Source organism: Oryctolagus cuniculus, chromosome 9, assembly GCF_051225735.1.
Source record: "Oryctolagus cuniculus isolate XC-2025 breed Fujian yellow rabbit chromosome 9, ASM5122573v1, whole genome shotgun sequence".
Lineage (NCBI taxonomy): Eukaryota > Metazoa > Chordata > Mammalia > Lagomorpha > Leporidae > Oryctolagus > Oryctolagus cuniculus.
The window spans coordinates 73,781,200-73,793,480 of NC_142875.1; positions in this window are offsets into that span (position 1 = coordinate 73,781,200).

Sequence of the window (12,281 nt, forward strand, 5' to 3'; positions counted from 1 at the left end):
TAATATGATAAAAGTATGCATAGCTTTCATTTTTTTTTTTACTAAAATAAACATCTCTTAATTCTATCTTCTATGAGCTTTTTGAAGTGCCCCGCATATGCTTCAGTAAGCTTAAGGTTTACAGAATAAAAAGTATTGGGCCCAGTGCTGTGGCATAGCAGGTAAAAGCTGCCACCTGCAGTGCCAGCATCCCATATGGATGCCGGTTCGAGTCCCAGCTGCTCCACTTCCAATCCAGCTCTCAGCTATGGCCTAGGAAAGCAGTAGAAGATGGCCCAAGTCCTTGGGCCCCTGCACTCACATGGGAGACCCTCGAGAAGCTCCTGGCTTCGGATCAGTGCAGCTCCAGCCATTGTGCCTCTCTATAACTCTGCCTTTCAAATAAATATTTTAAAAAGAGAATAAAAAGTATTATGACTGTACAAGTGTACAAGATAAGGTTTTTAACTACAATTAATAGATGATTGTGAATGATTTAAATAGAAACATTTATTTTAAAAAAATTAAAATTTATATGAGAAGCAGAAAGATAGAAAGGATGGGGCATGGCTCCCATCCACTGGCTCATTCCCCAAAATGCCCATCATGGCTAGGACTGGGCTGGAGCTGAAGCCAGAGCTATGAATGCAATCTGGATCTCCCTTGAGGGGGGCAGGAGCTATCACCACTGCCTCCTGCCATTGCATTGGTGAGAAGCTGGAGTCAGCCGTATGGGCTGGGAATCAAATCCAGGCACCCCAGGATGGGACGTGGGCATCTTAACCACTAGGATAAATGCCCACTCCCAGAAATTTATTTATTGAAAGAATATTGGATATGGGCCGGCACCGCGGCTCACTAGGCTAATCCTCTGCCTTGCGGCGCCAGCACACCGGGTTCTAGTCCTGGTCGGGGCGCCGGATTCTGTCCCGGTTGCCCCTCTTCCAGGCCAGCTCTCTGCTGTGGCCCGGGAGTACAGTGGAGGATGGCCCAAGTGCTTGGGCCCTGCACCCCATGGGAGACCAGGATAAGTACCTGGCTCCTGCCATCGGATCAGCACTGTGCACCGGCTGCAGCGCGCCAGCCGTGGCGGCCATTGGAGGGTGAACCAACGGCAAAGGAAGACCTTTCTCTCTGTCTCTCTCTCTCACTGTCCACTCTGCCTGTCAAAAAAAAAAAAAAAAAAGAAGAAGAAGAAAGAAAGAAAGAAAGAAAGAAAGAAAGAAAGAAAGAAAGAAAGAAAGAAAGAAAGAAAGAAAGAATGAATATTGGGCACATCTTACATCAATGCGAAGGAGGAAGGCCAACCTTGAAAAGAGGCAGGAACAAAAGGAAGCGAAGCACAGATAGCCATTACCTAAATCACTTTAGGAAACAGTTCATAGTGTCATTTCTGAGTCATGAATGCACAGGCGCTGGCACACTGGCACCTTTGACACTGGCAACCCTGGACACAGGATACATCCATGGCACAGCTGCTAATACTATCCCCAGAAAGTCTTCGTTGCTTCAAACTTTATCATCTCTTCAGGAATTCTCTACTATCTATAGTTTTTGTGTCACTTTCTCTTGAGTCAAGGTCTAGAATAGATACTTCTCATTGGCAGAGTACAGCTAATGGATTTCTGCTCTCAGCCATGAGAGTTGAGAAGATGAAAAATTAGGCAGTGCAGAAAGGGAATTCACATATTGTGCAATCCCCGCTCTTAACTAAAAACTAAATGGATGAGTGGATGAATACATGTTTAAGTAGTGAATGGCAAGTGTACACTGCATTATTCTTCAGCTAGGCAATAAGAACATACACTCTCCCACATACTTATGATTAAATGTGTTGCATTATATGGTAGTATTCACCACATAATCAAACACTTCCTCATTTATAGGACAAGACAAAGTCTAATGTTTTTCTATTCAACTCAAAGTCAAATCCTTCTCTAGTTGTGTTAAATTCTTTCCTCAAAATCATGTTAAGTATTGATTAAACTCTAAAGTGACCACCAATCCTCTGCAAAGTGTTACTCAACAAAGAAAAATTAGAAAACAGGAATAAATAACATTGTGTTCATTTTTTTTTGCATTTGTCACAAAGTTCTTGTAGAGTGTATGATTTCTATCTTCTCCATAATTTAGTTGCCTTTAGATAACATATAAACTGATCGAAGTTCTTTATCTGCTGAGTAGACCCAAACTATCACACCAAAAGCACTGTCTGTTGTTTCTGCCTATACTCAATTACCACAGTTTCCTTCTAATTTTGCCCCAGAACCTCAAAGTCCTAATAAATACTCAAGTATTCCCTAGGTTCATCCTTTGCTCCTTCCTGCCTATACCATTTTCAAAAAATTCCTCCTGCATGGTCATGGTCAGTCACTCACTACTTACCTCCATTTTTCATTCCTTTACCCAGTGCAGTGAGATCTCAGCCTCCAGTTCAATGGGATCATTGTTGCTGCTAAGTTCCCTATCCCAGGGCCTTAACACCTTTATCACAACTGCCAAGCTCTTCCATCTGCTGGTTCACTATCCAAATGGTCATAACATAGCATGGGCTGGTCTGATGCCAGGAGCAAGGAGCTTCTTGCAGGGCTCCCACGTGGGTGGCCAGGGTACTTGTGCAATCTTCGCTTTTTTCTCAGGCACAATTAGCAGGGAGCTGGACTGGAAGTGCAGCAACCAGGACACAAACTGGCGTCTATATGGCATGCCATAACCCACTATACCACAGCACTCTGCACTGACATTTGCTCTTGACCTCTCTGTTGTTCTTGGCCTAGACCAATTCCAATTCTTGGTTGCTGTTGCTATGAATTTTGTCTTCAGGATCATACTGGTGAGTTCATGTTTTACCTCCATTTTACCTCTTGTTACAATTTTTCTTTTTTTTTAACTTTTATTTAATGAATATAAATTTCCAAAGTACAGAATATGGATTACAATGGCTTCCCCCCCATAACGTCCCTCCAACCCACAACCCTCCCCTTATCCACTCCCTCTCCCCTTCCATTCACATCAAGATTCATTTTCTATTCTCTTTATATGCAGAAGATCAGTTTAGCATACATTAAGTAAAGATTTCAACAGTTTGCTCCCACACAGAAACATAAAGTGAAAAATACTGTTTGAGTACTAGTTATAGCATTAAATCTCAATGTACAGCACACTAAGGACAAAGATCCTACATGAGGAGTAAGTGCACAGTGACTCCTGTTGTTGACTTAACAAATTGACACTCTTGTTTATGGCATCAGTAATCACCCTAGGATCTTGTCATGAGCTGCCAAGGCTATGGAAGCCCCCTGAGTTCACTGACTCTGATCATATTTAGACAAGGCCATGTTCAAAGTGGAAGTTCTCTCCTCCCTTCAGAGAAAGCTACCTCCTTCTTTGATGACCCATTCTTTCCACTGGGATCTCACTCGTGGAGATCTTTCATTTAGGTTTTTTTTTCCCCCAGAGTGTCTTGGCTTTCCATGCCTGAAATACTGTCATGGGCATTTCAGCCGGATCCACATGCCTTAAGGGCTGATTCTGAGGCCAGAGTGCTGTTAGGACATTTGCCATTCTATGGGTCTGCTGTGTATCTCACTTCCCATGTTGGATCATTCTCTCCCTTTTTGATTCTATCAGCTAGTATTTGCAGACACTATTCTTGTTTATGTGATCCCTTTGGTTCTTAGTCCTATCATTACGATCAATTGTGAACAGAAATTGATCACTGGGACTAGTGAGATGGCATTGGTACATGCCACCTCGATGGGATTGAATTCGAATCCCCTGGTATGTTTCTAACTCAAAGAAATGCTTCGGAATCTTGATTTCATGTGTTAAAATTCCCATTAAAAGTTCTGCTCTTGTCTGCAGCTGATACAGGCACAGCAGTTTTGGTGCCTATCAAGAAATAAGTCCATTCACTTTTAATTGTTTAGTAAGAACTGTATAAGTTAGCCGGCGCCGTGGCTCAATAGGCTAATCCTCCACCTAGCGGCGCCAGCACACCAGGTTGTAGTCCCGGTCGGGGCGCCAGATTCTTTCCCGGTTGCCCCTCTTCCAGGCCAGCTCTCTGCTGTGGCCCGGGAAGGCAGTGGAGGATGGCCCACGTGCTTGGGCCCTGCACCCCATGGGAGACCAGGAGAAGCACCTGGCTCCTGTCTTCGGATCAGCGCGGTGCGCCGGCCGCAGTGCGCCAGCCGTGGCGGCCATTGGAGGGTGAACCAACGGCAAAAGAAAGCCCTTTCTCTCTGTCTCTCTCACTATCCACTCTGCCTATTAAAAAAAAAATACTGTATAAGCTGAACAGGTAAGATGCACATAGTGTTGGCTACTATTTCTGCTGTTTACTATCAGTTCTCTTCAGGTAGGGCATGAACAGGGCTAATTTTTTCTTTGCAAATTGATGTAGATGGTCTGCTGGTATGGGATTTATCTTCATAATAGTTCTATCCCTTCTTAAAATGAGTTATCCTTGTGTAAATTGCTAATTTCTTTGGGGGCATTTCCTCATGAACTTTTCATGAAGCATCAATGATTTCATAATTATTCCACTCAAGTTTCACCACAAATTGGATGTTTGTTCTTGCTTCAGTTTTAGCAGAATTCATGTTCCTCTGATGGGGCTTTTTTCAAACTGATCTCTTTTTTTAGTGCTTCAAACTAGATCCTATTCAGATGTGTTATAACAAGTCAAAGTTAACTTTGGTGCAAAAAAGATTTGAAATCTATGCATGGCTTTTCCATAATACATATTTTCCATAAACTATTTTTCCTCCTTTGTGTTCTGGCTATGAGAGAAACAGTACAAAAACTTGTCTCTTGTTTAGAAGAGCATACACTCTAAACTTCTGAGGTGTTGTGCCCTAGCTGTTGCTGTAATGAATAATTAATAGCTTTTATTCTATTTTTCTAAACTTTAAATTTTTAAACTTACTTATTTATTTGAAAGGCAACATGACAGAAAGGAAGCAACAGAGAGAGAAAGAGATCTTCTATCTGCTGGTTCACTCCCCAGATGGCCAGAATGGCCAGGTCTTGGGCAGATCCAAGCCAGGAGCTAAGAACTCCATCTAGGTTTCCCACATGGTGAGCAGGCGTCCAAGCACTTGGGCCATGTTCTGCTGCTTTCCCAGAAGAGAAGTTGTGACTCAAACAGGCATTCTGATATGGGCTGCAAGTATCCCAAACAACAGCTTAACCGAATGTACCACAATGTTGATTTCTATTTTTAAACAATTTAAAAGTTTACTGAAAAGAGAGAGAGAGAGAGAGAGGGAGAGAGAGCAAGATCTTCTATCCACTGGTTCACTCTCCAAATGCTAGCAACAGCAGGGGTTGAATCACACCAAAACACAGAGCTGGAACTCAATGTAAATCTCTCATGTGGGTGGCAAGGATCCACCACTTGACCAGTCACCTGCGGCTTCCCAGTGTATGCTTTTGCAGGAAGCTGCAATCAGATCAGAGAGATGACTTAAACCCAAGTGTTCAGATATGGGATGGGGGTGTGCCAGACAACATCTGAACCACTGAATCAACTGCCCACCCTTTCTGCAATGTTTTGCAACTGCTTTTTCATAATGGAGTACATACTAAAATTAATAAATTATATGGTTATTCATTATATTTTTTTGCTGAAAAGCAAATTCCTGGATAATGGGCAATATTGTGTGTGGAAATTATGATGGTCAACAGCTGGTAGCAAAACAAAGTATAAATTCAAGAATGACTCTATCAATTTTAGTAAGAGTCCCTTCATGAGGGATGGAGACTAACATAATCCTTCTGATATTTGTCACTATACTGGAGGCTCAAATTTGGTTGCATCTGGCAAATTGGGTGCTCAGCAGTGGTAGAAGCTATGTGAAAGGAAGTCCATGATGCTGGACTTGTAGCCTTATCATGATTCACTTTGTTCATGGCCCCAAATGGATGAATGTGGGTATGGTTAGAAAGATGGATAAGGGGCCTATGTTGTGGTGCAGTGAGTAACCTATGGTGGCACCTGCATCCTATATGGGAGCCAGTTTGATTCCCAGCTGCTCCACTTCCAATAGTGCTCTCTGCTAATGGACTGAGAGAGCAATGGAAGATGGCCCAGGAGCTTAAGGCCCCTGTACCTACGAGGGAGACCCTGAGGAAGCTCCTGGCTCCTGGCTTCAGATCTACCCAGCCCGTCATTGCAGCCATTTGGGGACTAAACCAGTGGATGGAAGAACTCTCTCTCTGTCTTTCCATCTCTGTGTCTCTAACTCTGCCTCTCAAATAAATAAATAAATGAATCTTAAAAAAAAAAAGAAAAGAAAGATGGATGACTAGCATCTGTACAGTTGATCATTTGTCCATCTGATAATTCAGACCACTAATTATAGTAGAGACTTATGCTAAATATACATTCATAAGACTCCAAAAATATTACAAACTCAACCTCAAATGATACAGCCACATACTTGTGTTCCAAATAGGTGCTTGACCAATCCAGTATCCATTGATGAACCAGTGTAAGTTCTTATCTCAGGTCTATTACTCCTAGGAAACCAATTAGTAACAGGTGCTGCTAGAAGACTTCCTTTCCCCTGTCATCCAGACACGTTCATGAAACGGGCCAACATCTCTAGCAGACCAGTTTCCCCTTGTGCCAGAATTTCAAACACTGATATTTGTAAAACAACTTCAGATATTTTCTTTATATGTAATTAACCATAGAGAACTTCCCAGGAGGCCAATGAATAGGTAGAGGTAGGGATAACAGTGATATTGGGGGGCCAGTGCTGTTGTGTAACAAGTAAAGCCACCGCCTGCAGTGCCGGCATCCCATATGGGCACCAGTTCGAGTCCCGGCTGCTCCATTTCCGATAATCTCTGCTGTGGCCTAGGAAAGCAGTAGATGATGGCCCAAGTCCATGGGCTCCTGCACCCATGTGGGAGACCTGCAAGAAGCTCTTGGCTCCTGGCTTCAGATCTATTGATAGGTGCAGCTCCAGTCATTGTGGCCAATTGCGGAGTGAACCAGTGGATGAAAACCTATCTCTCTCGCGCGCGCTCTCTCTCTCTCTCTCTGCCTCTCCTTCTCTCTCTGTGTAACTCTGACTTTAAAATAAATAAATAAATCTTTAAAAAAGGACCTTTGTGAAAGTGGGCATCTGACATAGTAGTTAATATGTTGGTTGGAATACCTGTACCCTATATCAGAGTGCCTGGGTTCAATACCCAGTCCTGGCTCCTGGTTGAAGGTTTCTCGTAATGCAAACCCTAGGAGGCAGCAATGATAGCTCAAGTTCCTTCCATCCATATGGGAGATATGGATTGAGTTCCTGACCATCCCCTTGCCCCACCAAGGAGCCATTATGAACACTTCTCTCTCTGAACATTTCTCTCCCTCTCACCTCCCTCTCCCCATCTTTCTCTCTGTCCCCCCACTCAAATTTTTTTAATTATATGGATATGTTTATTTTATTTATTTATTTTTCCCAAATAAATCTTTTATTTAATGAATGAAAATTACATAAGTACAGCTTTAGAAATATGGTTATTCTTCCCACTATACCCATACTCTTACCCCTCCACTTCCTCCCTCTCCCTTTCCCAGTCCAATTCTCCATTAAGATTCATTTTCATTTAACTTTGCACACAAAAAACCAACTCTATACTAAGTAAAGATTTCAACAATTTGCATACACACCCACACACCCACACACATGAACACAAAAACTATTTGAGAACAAATATCACAGTTAATACTCATAATACAACTCATTGAAGACAGAAGTCCAGCATGGGAAGTTAATGTTCAGTGACGCTTATTGTTAATTTAACAATTAACTCTCTTATGTATGATATCAGTGATTACCCAAGGCTCCTGACATGAGCTGCCAAGGCTATGGAAACCTTTTTATTCTATAGTCTCTGTCAGTATTTAGACAAGGCCATAAGCAAAGTGGAAGTTCCCTCCTCCATTCAGAGTAAAGTACATCCTTTTTTGATGGCCACTTCTTTCACCAGGGTCACACTCACAGAGATCCTTCATGTAGAACATTTTTTTTTGCCACAGTCTCTTGCTTTTCTATGCCTGAAATGCTCTCATGGGATTTTCAGCCAGACCAGGATGCCTTAAGGGCTCATTCTGAGGTCAAAGTACTATTTAAAGTGATTGTCATTCTGATTCTGCTGTGTGAACTGCTTTCCATGTTGGAACATTCTCTCTTTTTTAATCCTATCTATTATTATTACCAGACACTTGATCCTATTTATATGATCACTTTAACATTTATCCTATCTATATGTCCACTTTAACACTTAATGTGATAATTTTAAAAAAAATTAATTTACAAATAAAAAGAACCCCCCCCCAAAAAAAGAATGAAGAGGAAAAAAAAATAAAGAAAGCAGGGACAAAATGTAGGAAGGATGATGGGAGAATGACAAAATACAGGGTACAGGAGTAGTAGGACCCTGGCATCCTTAATGACAGCATCTGAGAGTATCAGGGAGCCCACCTGAATATTATACCCTGAGTCTAACATTTAGCACAGCAGTTAAGGCACTGCTTGGGACACAGCATCCCATATCAGAGTGTTTGGATCCTCTGCTTTGATACAGCTTTCTGCTATTGTGCACCCTTGGAGACAGCAAATGATAGCCCAAGTACTCATGTCCTTGCCTCCATGTGTCATACCCAGATTGAGTTCTAAGTTCCTGTCTTTGGCCTGGCCCACCCCTTGGTGTTGTAGGCATTTGGGGAGTAAATCAGCAATGGAATAGTTCTCTCCATTGTGTTCTCTCTCTCTCTCTCTCTCTCTTTCAAATAAAAAATAAAAAAGAAAAGAAATGTAAAATATCACGAAGTCATTGGAAGGTTTTAACATCTTGGTTATGAGAATGATAATTTTGGAAAGCAGTGATGAGAGGCCCAACTGCTGTGGGATGTCCTTTTCACCAAGATCAAAAGCAGTAAGGAGAGACATAGCTAATGGCCCATCCCTGTGGGCTTCCAGCTCAGGCATGTGAGTTCCAGCCTACTCTCAACTCCCCTTTTCATATTCATCTTATCTTCCTGAATGTCCACCCTGTGGACATTTATGCTCCAATATCAGATACACAGACAACCCTATGATTACATAAGCCAGTTCCCTATAACACTTGCTACTGATTCTGCTGAATTGGGTTGAAACCTGACTAATATGATTATGAATGAGGAAGACCTATTAGAGGAAACACTGTGGAGTTGGAAGTGACAGTGGAAACAGAAGGGAAGGGATGGATCTTAGATACATTAAGAACATAGGATATCAACACTTGGTAACCCATCAAATATGGCAATGAGGAGGAAGGAGGGGTAGCGAATGGTCCCAGAGGGTTCAGGCTATGTGACTGGTCAAGGAGTGAGAGTATTTGAGAGGGGAAGGAGATGGAGATCTGAGTTTGAGACTTAAATGTGAAGAGCCCGAGGGATGTCCAAGTGGAGATTTATAATAGGTATTGGATATATATAGAGGGTATGAGTAGGATCATCCCATCCATAGATGGAGGCTAAAACCACAGTCGGGGCCAGGCTGTGGCGCAGTGGGTTAAAACTCTGGCCTGAAGCACCAGCATCCCCTATGGGTACTGGTTCGAGACCCAGATGCTCCATTCTGATCCAGCTCTCTGCTATTGCCTGAGAAAACAGTAGAAGATGGCCCAAGTCCTTGGGCCCTTGCACCCACGTGGGAGACCTGGAAGAAGCTCCTGGCTCCTGGCTTCGGATGGGCACAGCTCCGGCCATTGCGGCCAATCGGGGAGTGAACTGTCAGATGGAAGGCCTCTCTCTCTCTCTCTCGCTCTCTCTCTCTCTCTCTCTCTCTCTGCCTCTCCTCTCTCTGTGTAACTCTGACTTTCAAATAAATAAATAAATCTTAAAAAAAAAAAAAACAGAGTGGATGAGCTCAACCTAGGACAACAGGTGAGGTCACAAGAAGAGAACTGAAGAGAACTTGGAAACCTAATATTTAGGGGTAAGTAGAGGAAGAAGAGCTAAAAGAAAAGATTGATGTTGAAGGTTGCAGAGAAGAGATAACTTTAACAATTAAGATGCCATTTTTACCACCACAATTAATGGGATTTGGGGTCTCATGTCAAGTTTTTAAACTGTACCCTTAGACATAAGTCTGTAGGAATGGAATGGATGCAGAACTATACAGCTATTCAGTTACAAAATTCCTCCTCCCTCTCTTATTCCCACTCTTATTTTTTAATGAGATCCATCCTCAATTGACTTTATACACATATAATTAACTCTGTTAGTAGAGTTCAAAATTATATTATGAATAAAGAAAAAAACAAACCAAAAGAATCCCACAAAACTGTTCTTCAACAGTCAAGACAAGGACTGTTCAAGTCATTTCTTCTCAAACTGTCAATTTCACTTCTACATATTTCATTTTAGGTGCTCTATTAGTTCTCACAGATCAGGGAGAACATATGGTATTTGTCCCTTTGGGAATGGCTTATTTCACTAAGTATGGTGTTTTCTAGATTCATTCATTTTGTTGCAAATTATCAGATTTCATTTTTTAACACTGTTTAGTATTCCCTAATGTATATATCCCATATTTCTTTATCCAGTCTTCAATTGATGGGCATTTAGGTTGATTCCATGCCTTAGCTATTCTGAATTGAGCTGCAATGAACATGAGGGTGCAGATAGCTCTTTTATTTGCTGTTTTCATTTCCCTTTGGTAAATTCCCAGGAGTGGGATGGCTAGGTCATATGGTAGGCCTATATTCAGATTTCTGAAGTATGCACACTGTCTTCCATAGTGGTTTACCAGTTTACATTCCCACCAACAGTGGATTAGGGTACTTTTCCCCCACATCCTTGCCTGCATTTGCTGTTTGTTGATTTCTCTATGAAAGCCATTCTAATGGGAGTGAGATGAAACCTCATTGCGATTTTGATTTGCATTTCCCTGATGGCTAGTGATCTTGAACATTTTTTCATTTGCCCATTGGCCATTTAGATTTCCTGTTTTGAAAAATGTTTTTTTAAGTCCTTGGTCCATTTTTTTTTTGTTTTGTTGTTGTGGTGTTTCTTGATCTCTTTATATATTCTGGTTATTAATCCTTTATCAGTTGCACAGTTTGCAAATAATTTTTCTGTCTGTTGTCTCTCACTTTCCTGAGTGTTTCTTTTGCAGTACAGAAACTTCTCAATTTTTAGTAATCCCATTTGTTGATTTTTGCTTTGATTGCCTGTGCCTCTGGTGTCTTTTCCAAGAACTATGCTTGTGTCAATGTCTTGCAGGGTTTACCCAATATTCTCCAATTATTATGTTCTCTAATAATTTGATGGTTTCAGGTCATAGATTTAGAACTTTAATCCATGTTGAGTGGATTTTGTTTAAGATGTAAGGTAGGGGTCTTGCTTCATAATTCTGCACATGGAAATTCAGTTTTTCAGGCATCATTTGTTGAAGAGACTGTCCTTGCTCAAGGGATTGGTTTTAGCTCTTTTTTTGAATATAAGTTGGTTGTATATGCTTGGATTGATTTATGGCATTTCTATTCTGTTCCATTGGTCCATACATCTGTTTTTGTACCAGTACCAGGCTGCTTTGATGGTAACTGCCTTGCAGTGTGTCTTGAAATCTTGTATTGTGATGCCTCTAACTTTGTTTTTGTTGCTTAAGATTTCTTTAGCTATTCGAGTTCTCTTGTGCCTTCATATGAATTTTGGCATCATTTTTTCTGTATTTGAGAAGAAGGTCTTTGCTATTTTGATTTGTGTGGCATTGAATCTGTAAATAGCTTTTGAAAGAATGGCCATTTTGATGATATTGATTCTTCTAACCCTTTGTACTTTTACTGGGAGATCTTCCTTTACTTTCTTTTGAGTGATGACTGTTTCTGTGTTTCTGTGTGTAGCACTTCTTTTAGCATCTTCTGCAGGGATGGATAGGTTATGATGAATTCTTTAAATTTCTGTTTATTATGAAAGGTCTTTATTTCACCTTCATTCATAAATGAGAGCTTTGCAGGGTATAATATTCTGGGTTGACAGTTTTTTTCTCTTAAGATTTGGACTATATTTCTCCATTCTCTCCTAGCCTATAGGGTTTCTTATAAGTCAGCTGTGAATCTAATTGGAGATCCTGTGAAAGTAATCTGGCATTTCTCTTGTGCACATTTTAGAATCTTTTCTTTATGTTTTACTGTGGTGAGTTTGATTATAATGTGTTGTGGTGAAAATCTTTTCTGGTCATGTCTATTAGAGGTTCTAGGTGCTTCCTGTGCTTGGATGCCCCTTTCTTGTTCCAAATTAGGGAAGTTTT